Below are 15,946 nucleotides of genomic sequence, written 5' to 3' on the forward strand. Positions count from 1 at the left end.
AGTTCATAAGGAGAAAGATTATAATCCAACAGTCTTAGATTCAAATTTAGTTCAAATGATAAAAAGAAAATTAAGCACTTACTTTCACTACTTTATTGATTTTACTGAAATGTAGCTTTGTTCAATTGCTCTAAAATTATCTTACACTTTTTCAGTTGAGCAATAAAAGCTACAACTGACTTTTAATTTTTTAAAAGTTCTTTAATTTTCTAAATGAATTACAGAATTTAAATAACAATATGAACAGAGCTAAAATTAGAATGTATTAAAAACAAACAAACAAACAAAAATCCCTGTAACTTTCAATTTGCCTGCCTATGCCATAGTTTCTAGTAATGTCCCAATATTCATCATATTATTCTGGGTGGTTATTTGTAAATTCACTTCATCTTACAAATCAGAGTGGAAGGAGGAGGAGGAGGAGGAGGAGGAGGAGGAGGAGGAGGAGGAGGAGGAGGAGGAGGAAGAGGAAGAAGAAGAAGAAGAAGAAGAAGAAGAAGAAGAAGAAGAAGAAGAAGAAGAAGAAGAAGAAGACTTCATTGATGTTTATTCTGATAAACCCTTTCCCATCCTATTTCTTCTCTTTTACATCTTTGAAACATTTCTTTATATTCCCCTTTCAGAGTCCCTTCTTTACTGATTCTGAAAGTTTCAGTTTAGCTCTATTAATCAGAGAAGAAAGAGGACAACGTTGTAATGTCAAGCAGAAGCTTAGGGCGCTTATGTTTGTTTCTAAAGATTAATTTAAGCTAGATTTGTTTGCATATAGGATTTGTATAAGAGCCTTAGGGACAGTCAAATAATTTCTTTAAAAAATCCAAATAACAACTGTTGCCTTTCAAGGAGCAGCTGTTGTATCAACAGTAATTGTTTCTTAGAACTTGCAACTCAAAAGTGGGCTTTAGTGCTGTAAAATAAACAATTGGTTGCTTGTGAAAGATTTCTAAACAAAGTGTAACAGAGGGTTTATCCTTTAAGAAAAATGAACTTTCCCTTCCTTCCCTTCCCTTCCCATCCCTTCCCATGCCTTTCCTTTCTCTTATTTCTTTATGTTTTATGGATATATGACATTTAGACTAGCTGTAACTTCAGAGTTTAAGCCAATGCCGGAAAATTTGAGAAAATTGTGCAAAGGGAATATTACATGCTGTCTCTATATCACTACACTTTATAATGTAAGTCACCTTAGAATTAGAAAGATTTACTTTTGAGTAAACTTGCTTATCTGCTGGAGTGCAGCAAGATTTATTTGGGAATAAGCTGTACTGAACTCAGCAGGATATATTTCTAAATAGGCAAATATACCACTGAATTGTTAATGCTTGTTAAATAAATCTCTGTAATTATCAGTATGAAAATGAACAACAGGCAAAGCAAAGGTCTTGGAGTCTATTTTCCATGACTTCTAAAATGATTTTTAAACACATTAATAATACTATAACACACTTATATGATATCAATCATTTAAAAATATAATGAAAATACAGAGTTAAAAGGATATAGTCTCTTTCCTGTCTGATAATTACCCTTATCATATTCGCAAAATAAAAGCAGATGATATTTAAAGGAATAGATACTATAAAACAGGAGGGGGGATCCACTTCTGATCAATGAGACATCAGACTTCAGAACAAATGGGTATAAATGGAAAACTTTCTCTGTCCCTGGATTCTGCCCCAACTTTTTGAACTCTTTCAGAACTCCTTCATTCAGTGAAACAGAAATTTGGCATTTTTGAGGTAGGAGCCAATGTCCCAACAGTACCTATGTGCAGTCTCGATGCTCCGAAACCGCTGCTGATCCTTTTGCCATTGGGTGGTCCAATTGGACCTAAACCATCCTGAAGAGATGGTGAACAAGAAGACCACGTCTTGCTGATTTCAGGAACCCCGCAAGTCCCTTATCGACCCAAGAGAAGGCCTTCAAGCTGGTGACAAAAGGCAGTCTAGGCTGATGAAGTTGGGACGGCTCCGGAATGGAAGGAAACAGAAAGAGAAAGTGTGTCCATCTGGTGAGGAATCTTTTCTGTTTTGAAAAAGACTGCCCAAAAGAACTTCTTTTTTTATGCTAAATTAAATCCATATGTATGTATGTATGTATGTATTAAATCCATATGTATGTATGTATGTATGTATGTATGTATGTATGTATGTATGTGTATGTGTGTGTGTATATATATATATATATATATATGTGTGTGTGTGTGTGTGTGTGTGTGTGTGTGTGTGTGTATATATAGATAGATAGATATAGATATAGATATAGATATAGATATAGATATAGATATAGATATAGATATAGATATAGATATAGATATAGATATAGATATAGATATAGATATAGATATAGATATAGATATAGATATAGATATAGATATAGATATAGATATAGATATAGATATAGATATAGATATAGATATAGATATAGATATAGATATAGATATAGATATAGATATAGATATAGATATAGATATAGATATGTATTAACATAAGGAATTTGGATATAATTTGCAAACAATGATTTGGGGAAAAAAAGGTTTAGAAATTTTGTTAATTAATTCTTATTTTGAATATGTTATAAAGGTGTAATGTTATTGGATATATGAAAGTTGATAACAAAAAATTAACTAAGTTTTATAATTAGTAAGTAGTAATTTAGTATTTTTTAGATTGTTATGTTAAATAAATAATTGATAAGGGCAATATGGTACGCATATGTGTTGGTTTGATGAGAAGAAAATGGATATAAACAGTAAAGGATCTTTTGTTAACCAATATTAATTATAACAACTACTAATGGAATGATAAGAATAAGAGATATATATATAAACAGTTACAATTGTAAAAATTGTAAAAAGGCTTAGAAACTTTGTCAACTAATCTTTATTTAGAATATGTTATAAAGGCTTAGGGCTATTTGATGTTTTTGTAATAATTAATGAAATGCCATCAGGTGGTTGTGTTTTTAACTATGGATTATTTTAGACAAAAGAACACTAAAATAACTTCAGTCAAATGAGAACTAGGATATGTTGAAAGTAAGAATCTTTGACATTTGATATGAATATAAGTAATGACTGTGGAAGAGATGCAGGAAAGCTAATTGTAACCAATGGACAAACTTTCTACAAGATGTAATGTAAAATTATGATTTTTTTGTGCTGTTTGTTCAATAAAAATAAAAAATTCTTGCAAAAAAAAGAAATTTGGCATTTTAAAAAATTTCTTATTATTATTGCACTTTCCTGAACACATGGATATAAAATAGTTTCTTTTTCCATTTTCATTTTCAAGCCTTTTTTTCCCCACCTAATTTTCTCTCATTACAGGTACTCTTCCCTCAGTCCATCTGTTGTTGTTGCTGTTCTGCTGGAAGTATGTTTCTGTTTCTTTTCGCTTCACAGTTCACTATACAAATACGTTAACTGGCAAACAAACTTGGTTTCAGATGGAGTTGATAACCTTAAACAGATCAAGCAGAGAACATTACACAGGATTTATAATGTTGCAATAATGAGTATATATATTAATGTGTTTTCCCTGTATACTCTTTGGGGTTTGTCTGCTTTTTCAAACATATGGTATGATATGGAAGTATCACACAAACATGATTTTTTTTAAAAAAAGAAAACATATGGTGGCATTACAAAAAGCACCCTTATGATATAGATAAATGAGCTTCAGAAATGATTCAGGAATAATTATTAATATACCATTATTTATACAATTATGGCTTAAGTGATTCTTGACTGCTTAAATTATAGTAAAGCATTCATAAATCCAAACATTAGGAAGCTTTAAAAATGTATTTAAAAACCCGATACTGTCTTGCAAACAGATTTTCCCAAAGCCCTATACTTACATGTGCTTTTTTGTCCAAAAATGTTTTATAACAACAGCAGAAAATATGGAATTTGAACTAAAATGATTCCATTTGTAGCTTCTGAATCAAGATCATGGACTGGATACTTGTTTAGATATTTAGAAATAAATGTAGTGAATGAATTTAACACTGCCTGTGTAAAGGTAATTAATATCCACTTTTTTTCATACAAAACTTATTTTATAACATTTGACTCTCAAAATTATTTATGTCATACATTACATCATCAATAAAATTTAGGAAAAAGTAGAAAACTCCAGGAAAACATGTTTTGTGCAAAATTCACAATATTTGACGTAAGTAATTCTGCCAAAATGCAAATAAAGAAGAAGGTCAAAAGGTTATTATTAGCAAAAAAAATGAGGCTATGGAACAAATAATTAAGATGAGAAATTAAGATATACTTGTCAAATAAATATGAATAAATATATTTAAAAGGACCTTAGAAAGTAGGGATTATAGTAGCTAGTCCAAATTGTAGTGACAAAATAATTCATGAAGAAATCTAACCATGATAGAAATTATTGCTTTGTTATATAAAGCTCATGTGCTGCAGTGATTCACTGGTTTCTTTTAACCAAATGGTTATAGCAAAGTCACTAGATGACATAAACAATATATATTTTAAACAGATGTTGATCAACAACAGTTTGAACATGTATATAGATATGCTAGTAAGATATATGTCTAACAAGTCTGTATTTTTTTATTCTAACAAGCTATTCCTGAGAAAGAATGACTGATTAAAAAAAAAAAAGTCTTCAATCTACCACCTCATCTCAAGTACAAACTTGCTACTAGTAACTAAACAAGAAACAGGCACAATAATCAGTTTCATTCCTAGAGATGTTTCATGGTACACACAGCGCAGGACATATATGTATTTAAATAATACATACATACATACATATATACATATATACATACATACATACATACATACATACATACATACATACATACATACATACATACATACCAAAATTACAAAACTGATTCAATTTGAATTTTTATTCTACCCAAATAGCCCTCACAGTGGAAGCACAGAAGAGAGTTCTGCTTGATCTGGCACAAATAGTATGTTTGACATGTAGAAGAAACAAAGATACAAGTGCTTTTCTAATGGGCAGGTGGAGGATCTGATAATGTAGTCTTGCTATCAAGAAATAATAACTGGCCTGTACTAGTATTTAGGCAAGCTAGATTGTAGTGTATTGATCTCATTTCTCTACAATGAACATATTAATAAATTATATGTATAAAATAGAAAGCTTATGTACTTACATTTCAATATGTTTTAAAGTTTTTGCTTTAACATTTTCCTATTCAGCGATATAAGTTCTTGCCCCTGTGCCAAGAAAGAAAACCAAAAACAATGGTAGCATTTTAACATAAATATAACAGCTATCTCTGGCTGATACCTTTGGTGTCTTCATAGTATATATTTGTAAAGTGTACACTTTTTGCTTTTTGTCAGGAAAAACGTTTCACATATTGTAACTAAACAGCACAGCTTTTGTATTGGGCAACATAACAGCTCACAAGAATGGTAATGCCATCCTTCATATACAACATACATTTTAACATTTGGAAATTTGCCTGGAATACTCAATAAAAACAAAACAAACAAAACAGACAAAGCAACATCATTCTTGCATATAGCAATCTGAAAGCACAACTATACAGCAACATAAATTAATCTACATACATAATGCACAACCCAGAGTGATGGCAATATTACATTAAAACTCATGAATTCTAATTTCTCCATTGCAATACAGCTACTTATCAGAAAGCCACTGATCTATTTATTATTCTCCAAATGTTTCCTCTCAAAGGCTGAACATGTGGTTAATTGATTCTTTCTTACTCCATCCAACTCTTCATTACAACTGGCAACAGGCAAATTACTAGGTTTCTATTTATTTATTTATTTACCAATCAATGTACTTTCATAGATTCAATGGCTGGGTAAGCATACAATACACATTTGATCACTCAACATTGGAACATTTGAAACAATATGGTATAATATTGCTGTTTCATTTCAATCTTATGGCAACATTTCAGAAGATATTATTTTTTGATCCAAATTCAAGAAAATCCCCGGAGTACTTTACAAACTTCCAGATCATTTCTTTCTCCTCATTATATACTACTGAAGCCAAAGTAATAAAAGAAATGGAATATAGCGGGGAAAATGGCATTAAAATTAAATAAAAAGTCATCCAAACTTATGACAACAGGTAGAACAATGAGCCTTTAAATTGGTAATAAAGACATCAAAGTTGTGGATAGTTTCCGCCTCTTACGATCAGCTACAACAATAAAAGAAAAAAATGGCCAAGAAATACATTGCAGACTAGCACTTGTGCATCAACCATGAAGGTTCTTGAAAAAGGTATTGAAATATTGCAATGTCTCAAGACCCATAAATATCAGATTTGTGTAAATCGTTGCATTTCCTGTAGCAGTCTATAGAAGCAAAATTTGGAGTTGATGAAACAGAATGGGAAAAATATTGATGCCTTTGAATGTTGGTATTGGAAAAACTCCTCAGAATAGCCTGGGTACCCCAGAATAGAAATAAATAGATCCCCAAATAAATCATCAGGGTTCTCACTTGAGGCAGAAATTACGAGATTTAGATTCTCTTATTTTGGACACATTACACAAAGACTCAAAAGACTCTATTGCTAGCAAAGATGAAAGGAAAAAAAGAGGATGACCAATCATTACAGTGATGTTGAATGAACAATTGAAAAACCTGAAAAATCAAGCTAAGTATAGATCGTTGTAGAAAAAAACTCTATATGGTTGCTCAGAGCAAATAACTACTTGATGCCAAATAATCAACATTGTAATCATTCTTGTAAATTAGTTCCAGTTCTGAAGCCTTCTTACTCAGTAGGTTGTCGCAGCCTATTCTTTAAGATCACCCAAAAGGAATCCATGGCTCTTACTTCCAAGTATTGCCCTGAAATATCATCAGGGCAATAGCATCATTGGCAACTGCTCAGTTTGGGTAGCAGTGCTAAAAGCTGCAAACCAGCAACAAATTCTGACAAACTGTTGTTATAGAATATTTTATTCTGGATTTTTAAAAAAAGGCAGCAAGAACTGCTTTGTAAATTACTGCAAATGAGCAGGATTTCCTTATTCACAAAATGGCTTTTTGGAAGAATGGGATAATTAGAAATATCTAGTTAATCAATATGCAAACACCTTTTAATCTGCTCTGGATATTCAGTAACAAAGTAATCTTTCTTCTTCTGCAATGTGCTATTTAATATTTCAAAATAACATGTTTCAGTCTCATACCACTTTTATTTCCCAAGATTAATGTAGGATCCCTTCAAGTCCTGTAGTCCTGTAGTAGGGATTCTTGTCCTATGGAGAAACTAGAAACACTGCTGGATATATTGTTGCTAGTTTTATATTTTCAATATAATATATATTTGTTTTTGTAGATTTTCACGGGTGTAGGTATGCTGGTTTTGTTGTATTCGGGTCTTTTCCCGTGTAAGGTTGTCTCGTGTAACAACCTTACACGGGAAAAGACCCGAATACAACAAAACCAATACACATACACATACATACATACACATACATACATACACATACATACATACACATACATACACAGTGGGGCAAAAAAGTATTTAGTCAACTACTAATTGTGCAAGTTCTCCCACTTAAAAAGATGAGAGAGGCCTGTAATTGGCATCATAGGTAGACCTCAACTATATGAGACAAAATATAAAAAAAAGACCAAACAATCACATTGGCTGATTAGGAAAGAATTTATTTGTAAATTATGGTGGAAAATAAGTATTTGGTCCCAAGCAAGATTTCTGGCTCTCACAGACCTGTACCTTCTTCTTTAGGAGGCTCCTCTGTCCTGCACTCATTACTTGTATCAATGGCAACTGTTTGAACTTGTTATCAGTATAAAAGACACCTGTCCACAACCTCAAACAGTCACACTCCAAACTCCACTATGGTGAAGACCAAAGAGCTGTCAAAGGACACCAGAAACAAAATTGTAGACCTGCACCAGGCTGGGAAGACTGAATCTGCAATAGGCAAGCAGCTTGGTGTGAACAAATCAACTGTGGGAGCAATAATTAGAAAATGGAAGACATACAAGACCACTGATAATCTGCCTCGATCTGGGGCTCCACGCAAGATCTCACCCCATGGGGTCAAAATGATCCCAAGAACGGTGAGCAAAAATCCCAGGATCACACGGGGGGACCTAGTGAATGACCTGCAGAGAGCTGGGACCAATGTAACAAAGGCTACCATCAGTAACACACTACGCCGCCAGGGACTCAGATCCTGCAGTGCCAGACGTGTCCCCCTGCTTAAGCCAGTCTATGTCCAGGCCCATCTGAAGTTTGCTAGAGAGCATTTGGATGATCCAGAAGAGGATTGGGAGAAAGTCATATGATCAGATGAAACTAAAATAGAACTGTTTGGTAGAAACACAACTCGTCGTGTTTGGAGGAGAGAGAATGCTGAGTTGCATCCAAAGAACACCATACCTACTGTGAAGCATGGGAGTGGCAACATCATGCTTTGGGGCTGTTTCTCTGCAAAGGGACCACGACTGATCCGTGTACAGGACAGAATGAATGGGGCCATGTATCATGAGATTTTGAGTGCAAACCTCCTTCCATCAGCAAGGGCATTGAAGATGAAACGTGGCTGGGTCTTTCAACATGACAATGATTCCAAACATACTGCCCGGGCAACGAAGGAGTGGCTTCGTAAGAAGCATTTCAAGGTCCTGGAGTGGCCTAGCCAGTCTCCAGATCTCAACCCCATAGAAAACCTTTGGAGGGAGTTGAAAGTCCGTGTTGCCCAGCGACAGCCCCAAAACATCACTGCTCTAGAGGAGATCTGCATGGAGGAATGGGCCAACATACCAGCAACAGTGTGTGCCAACCTTGTGAAGACTTACAGGAAACGTTTGACCTCTGTCATTGCCAACAAAGGATATATAACGAAATATTGAGATGAACTTTTGATATTGACCAAATACTTATTTTCCACCATAATTTACAAATAAATTATTTCCAAATCAGCCAATGTGATAGTTTGGTTTTTTTTTTTTACATTTTGTCTCTCATGGTTGAGGTCTACCTATAATGCCAATTACAGGCCTCTCTCATCTTTTTAAGTGGGAGAACTTGCACAATTGGTCGCTGACTAAATACTTTTTTGCCCCACTGTATAATATATATATTGGGGAGGGACAATGAGGAATAGCAGAGGGATATCACTGAAGATGTCTACAAGCAGTTTAGTATCTACATCTCCATGTTACATTTCATTCTTTGACATTCTGTATTCTGTGCTAAAGAAAGTTTGGCTTCATTGGCTGTATGCCACTCTCAAGCTTATTAAAATTTACTCTGATTCTCATCACTTGATAGAATCAGAGCAGCTTGCTACTGCTCACAGAAAAAGCACCCCAGGAAGTGGCACCTGTTATCTTGAATGGCATTTTTTCTTACCCATAATTACATGTATTCAAAATATTTGCATAAGCATCCTGATGACATCTTCTAAAATTATAGGTTTTGCAACATTGTCTTGCTAATGTTAAGCAGAGCCTGAGGAACATGACAAAGAAATTTTGCCTCATTTGACCACTGGATGTCATTAGTCATATAATGGACAGTATAATAAAATATTTAAATATTTTACAGGAAAATATATGTACATATTTTAGAGCATTGCCTGAGTTCAAATGGAGTGATAACTATTAGAAAATATAAATTTAAATATTGATTTCTTTGATAATTTATATACTTACTTTTACTTCCTATTTTTTAAAAGCCCAATATATTATAATAATGAAAAATTTTAATAAGATATTCAGAAATGGATTTTTCATATACTACTTGAAATACATATCTCATGATATATTTATTTAAAAAGGGAAAAAATACCCATATGCAAAATGTGTACAATCTTTTTTTTCTGCAGACCCAATAGCTGTACATAGAAGAATCTCTATGTGAAATAAAAAGGCCCTATTGTCTACATCTACTTAGGAATGTGTATACAATTACCATAATAAACTGCTATAGTAATCAAAAGTACAAAGCATCAGTAATATTCTTGTCAGACTTTTTCTTGATTTTGGAAATAAAGCTGTGGGGATGAGTACAGGGCATTTTTACATGCCAGCCATTTTAACATAACAGATAATGTACTATTGAAATGCATGCCAGAATTCCTTTGTCAAATGAATAAATAAGGTGTGGTGTGAAATTTCTTTTTGTTGCATTACAGAGTTAAAGCAAATTGACTTACAAAATCTTAATAAAAGTATTTATAAAGAAGAGTTTGAAGAAGTTCTACATAAGCCAAATACTTTGTTGGACAATGAAGCATCTATAAAGAGGAAGATGATGATGAATTGGGGACAGTTGTTGGGCTGAGTTTTGAGGATGTGACACTCACAACTAAGGAAGTATAGGAAGGAGAATGCATAGAATACATTATTTTTATTTATTAAGTTTTGTAAAAGGGGAGAATGGCAGTAAAAGTGGTTCTGAGAAAAGAAAAGAAGTAAGTAAGTAAGTACTGTATTTTTAGGAGTATAAGATGCACTTCCCCCCCCTAAAAGAGGGTGAAAATCTGGGTGCATCTTATACACTGAAAACAGCATTTTTTGCCTCTCAAAACCCTGGCCCCTTCACCATAATGGCCATGTACAGCCTTTAGGAAGCTTATAGAGTGCTCCTGGGGGATGGGGAGGACAGAAATGAGTAAAAAACGGTCCTTTTTCTACTCAATTTTGCCCCCCCCCCAGCTCCCAGGAACACTCTATAAGCCTCCTAAAGGATATGTATGCTCTTTTTTTTTACAAAAAACATTTGGGGGGGGCACCCCCAGAAGCACTCGACAAGCCTCCTAAAGGCTATTCATACCCTTTTTTAAAAAAAGAAACAGGCCCATTTTCACGAAAAACGGGCCATTTTTGGGAGGTCTGAAGAGTGCAAAAACTTTTCTTTTTAATTTGCCTCTTCAAAATCTTGATGTGTCTTATACTCTGGCGCACCTTATACTCTGAAAAATATGTTAAGTAAGTAACTAAGTAACTTACTTAATATGTTAAGTAAGTAACTAAGTAACTAAGTAACTAAGTAACTAAGTAACTAAGGAAGAAAGGTAGGAGGCTGAAAATGAGGAATAGAGAACATTTACTTACGTTTTTATTTATTAATCAACCAACTGTGTATGCATTCACAACAGTCTTGGTAGCTCACAAAACAAAGAAATAATACATTACAATGTAAAAATAAGACAAACAATCACAATATGAGGTGCCAGAGCCCAAAGGCCCTCTGGTAAAGCTCACCATTCAGCTTCTTCTCTTAGGTAGACACTTAGTAATTATGATATAATCTGTCAGAGCATGTACATATACACAAAAGGAATTTCAGGAAATATAGTCAAAAATAGCAAGAAATAATTACCAGCAAGATCAATTAATAAAATCCTGCATGTTCTATGCAAGTTTAAATGAAGTTTAAAAAAAAAATATTTTTTTGTAATTCACTGTTGCTGCACCTAATTTCTGTTTACTATTATGATATTTAATTATATCAGTCCATTCTGGATTCTGACATCATATATTTCAAATATATAGCCATATTTATTTTAAAAATGATTTAGTTTGGAAATGAATTCTCATGAATACTATACCAAAATTAACAATTTAATAACAATAGGTAAGAGAGCATTGTGACCAATAAATAACATTTTGGAATCAATTTGAAGAATTTTCTGTTTGTTCCTAGGCTCCTAGAAATAGTTTGCTATATAACTCATAATTGAGGACTTTTTAAAGATATTTGCAAATGGTTAAATATGCCATTTTTGCACTCTGCTGATTATAATTTTAAATGAGGAAAAATTGAACAATGCATCTTCAATGTAAAAGATTACATTCTAATCTGAACATCTTAAACTTGTCACACCTGCCTTCATTGATATTGACAGGCTCCAAATATGAAACCTGAAATCTTATAAGCTTTCAACTGTCAAAAACCTATTACCATTTAATACTATATCTAATGCCATCATAATCTAAAACTTAATTGCATGTTACCAAGAACTTTGATCCTCGTAAAATATAGCTACTGCTGTTCAATTATAAAATGCTTCTAGATATTACTGTAGATAGCATATAAACTATTATATGCTTCAAAGTATCCTTAGTTTGTTACTTACTAAAACCAAATAAATATGTATATGTACATATAAGTATACATTAATCATCACATTGTTTTCATCATTTATATACATATTAAGAAAAGTTATGAGATTTCTAGTAGCATGAACTTGCTTAAGTTTAAAATGTCTTGCTTTGGATATGATTGTATTTATTGCAAATCAGTTATTTTGCATTTAATATGGTCCATTTAAAAACACTCCCAAAATATTTAAAGCAATTCATTTTAATTATGAAGTAACTATTATGAAGCAAAAATGGTCCATTCAACTCATAGCATTTGCTTACCAATAAAGATTTTCCTTCCCCCACCCCAGAAGTTGAAGATTTCATTGAAGAATGATCAGCATAGTGAGTACAGTAATATTTATTGCTTCCATTGGAATAAAAGGAAAATTCTTTCCTGATACAATAAAATGGGTTTAGATTTTTATCAATGATATATTTATTTTTTTATATTCATATAATCTCACTAATTTCTAATTTTTATTCTACTCAAATAGCCCACACAGTGGAAGCACAGAAGAGAGTTCTGCTTGATCTGGCACAAATAGTATGTTTGACATGTAGAAGAAAGAAATGATGTTGCTTTTCTAATGGGCAGGTGGAGGATCTGATAATGTATTCTTGCTATCAAGAAATTACTGGTCTGTATTAGTATTTAGGCAAGCTAGATTGTAGTGTATTGATCTCATTTCTCTACAATGAACATATTCATAAATTATATGTATAAAATAGAAAGCTTATGTACTTACCTTTTAATATGTTTTAAAGTTTTTGCTTTAACATTTTCCTATTCCTATTTTCCTATTCAGCGATATAAGTTCTTGCCCCTGTGCCAAGAAAGAAAACCAAAAATAAAGGAAAAATCTTCCCTGATACAATAAAATGGGTTTAGATTTTTATCAATGATATATTTATTTTTATATTGATATAATCTCACTAATTTCTAATTATAAGTGTTTTACCCAGTTATATGAACTAAGTAGGTCTTATTTCTGAGTAAACCTCCTTAGAATTCCACTGTCAAATTGCCCATATAAAACAATGAAGGACTTTCAGATTTTAGCAACTTTTGAATAACAGAAAACATATCATAATTCTCACTCCATCTGCCACATTACATTGTTAGAAAAGAGAGAGAAACAGAGAATTCTGACAGTAAAGTAGCTGATCTTTCTCACCCACACACACACGCACTCTCTCTCTCTTCCAGATATATATATATATACTGTATTCAGTCCTTAAATGCAAACACTTTGATTTACAGGTTATGGTTTTATATATATAAAATTAATGTTTATATTCATAAGCACAGTAATATGTAAGTACTTCTTAAAAGTGCTGTGGCTGATTTGCTCTTTTGAATAATGGTCTCCAAATTTGTGCATTATTTTAGCCTAGCATATTTGAAAAATGTATCTTTGCAATTAATACTGACCACTGGTTAATATAATTACATTCTTAAGAAAAAAAAATATAATTCAGGAAAATAAATTGGTGTAAGAAGCAGAAAGTGCAAGTAACATTTTAGAATTTATGTAATTTTTGCTACATTATAACCAATATATGGGATATATTTCACGTTAAGTTGGCACATAAGGGTAAAGGGAAATAAAATGAATTGAACCTGTAAAATATTTCAGGATAATACATTTTGTTATGCATTTGTATGTCTATTCAAAAAAATTGAAATCAGCAAGTAAAAAACCCAATATTTATAGTAGCCCTCAAAATATAACAATATATTTGTATAGACACAAAATATTTTTAACCACCCAGAGTTATTGGAAATCTGGGCAGTGTTTAATAGCAGCCAAGATTTAACAGCTATTAAAAAGAATCAGAAGACAAAAAGTCTGTATAGTGCAATAACTGAAGACAAAAGAGTAGAAAACAAAGAAATGAAGAAACATCAACATATAAAGACCTCCAAATAAAAGTGGAATGATTGCTGTCAAAGAAAGCAAAGATAGTAACAATAGTAATGAATTCCTTGGGTGAAATTCCAAAACATCTGGAGCACCACTTGAATGCCATCAACATTGACATAATCACTCTCAGTCAATTCCAAAAGTCAGGTTTATTCGGAAAGTTTATATCCTGCAACTATACTTTTAATAGTATTATATAACAATGTCTGTCTGCTTCGGGTCCTTGGGAATAAAAATGCCAAATCCAGTTTAAATATGAAACCAACAATAATGATAATGAATGAAAAATATTCAGAGCTATGCTATGTTTCTTACCCTTATAAACTCTTGAGAATGTTCTATATTATCACGAGCAAAATTTATCACTTGTACAATTATCCCCTTGAAAAAAACAGTCTTTAATTTTCTTTCAACCATGGCAGAAAATCATATTTCAAAATATTAGAAGGTCAAATACAAAGACAAAAACAAGAACATTTAAGTAAGACAATGGTTTGTGGAAAATGGTTTGGGAATGGTTTATATATTTAATTGTACGCCGCCCCGAGTCCCTTCGTGGAGAGGGAGTGACTTATAAATTGAATAAAATAAATAATAAATAAATAAATAAATAAATAAATAAATAGTTCTTAAAATCAAGGGAATACCATTACAAAAATGAAATGTAAAATTTTTCATTGTCTTTGCAAAAATTAAATATCTATTGTTAAGGTTGAAAGCCAGTTTAATCTAGTGCTTGATATACCAAGATAGAAACCAGGAGACCAGGAGTTCTACTCCTGCCTTACTAAAGAAATCAGCTGGGTGATCATGGAATAGTCCTGGGCAATTTACAGCTCCCAGGTCATATCCAGCCCTTTTGCTGTCCCTGTCTGGTCCATATGACATCAACCAGAAATTAGAAATCAACCCCCCCCCCCAAAAAAAAAATACACTTGAATTTTGAAGGACTAGAGATTCAGTAGACTCAGAGGTGGGTTCCTATCAGTTTGCATCGTTTTGGTGAAACCGGTAGTGGAAATGGCAACTGGGATGGCATGCTCAACAGGCCTCCGAACCGGTTCCCCGGTTGCCGCGACATCTTTTTTTACCTTTTAAAATGTTATGCGCATGCCAAGACCTAATTATAAGCAACTGCGTACATGCGTGAAGTGCAAAATCATGTGTGCACTGAACCAGTAGTAATGCCGGCAGAAACCAACCCCTGAATAAACCTGATATTTATCTGGGTTGTAAAAATATGGCAATGAAGAGATGCAAGGAAACTGCTTGTAGTGTTTCTTTAGGGCTGTTTGACTTGTAGGCATCCATTCTAATATCACTGTCACTATATAATACAAATAGCAACAAAAAAAGAAGACAACTGAAACAAAAAAATAGTTGAAACATGGTCTATTACCACTCACATGTCTTTGTTAATGAGAAACAAAGAGAAACAAAGAAAACTCTCTTAGCTTTGCGGAATATGATTTTATATTTGTTATACTGTAAAATGTTTCATAGTTGACATTATGTTATTGTCTATATTGTCTTAATATTATTTCATATAATGTGTGTTGTTTATTTCCTTGTTTAAGTCAAGAAGGTTTATAGTTACAGAATGTTAGTTTATAATCTAATGTCAGGGTTCCAAAGAGCATCCAAAATTAAGTCCAAGGCAAAGTTTTGCTCAAACTTCTAATTTATTAAGGGAGCCATGTTGGCACATCTGGGAAAACCTGAATCTGAAAGCTTCCTGGTTTTCCCCACCCAGTTAAAAGTTCACAATCTTGCCCCCACACCCACAAGTCCATCACACAGTCCAATCTTCCACTACCATGCTGGCAGTTCCACCCATCCAGTTCCCGTCAAGTGCAGAGGGGCAGAGACAAAGGAT

At 32.9% G+C, this 15,946-nt stretch overlaps 1 long non-coding RNA gene across 1 annotated transcript; it reads right to left on the reverse strand.

Annotated features, from left to right (window-relative positions):
- Positions 1–3,163: 3,163 nt before the first annotated feature.
- Positions 3,164–12,970, reverse strand: LOC309391914. Its single transcript, XR_014175354.1, has 3 exons — positions 12,892–12,970; positions 5,167–5,230; positions 3,164–3,461 (listed from the first exon to the last, which is right to left on the reverse strand). It is a non-coding gene; the product is annotated as an uncharacterized lncRNA (long non-coding RNA).
- Between the last annotated feature and the right edge of the window lie 2,976 nt (positions 12,971–15,946).

Source organism: Natrix helvetica, assembly GCF_964273705.1.
Source record: "Natrix helvetica genome assembly, chromosome: 4".
In the NCBI taxonomy this organism is placed as follows: Eukaryota; Metazoa; Chordata; class Lepidosauria; order Squamata; family Natricidae; genus Natrix; species Natrix helvetica.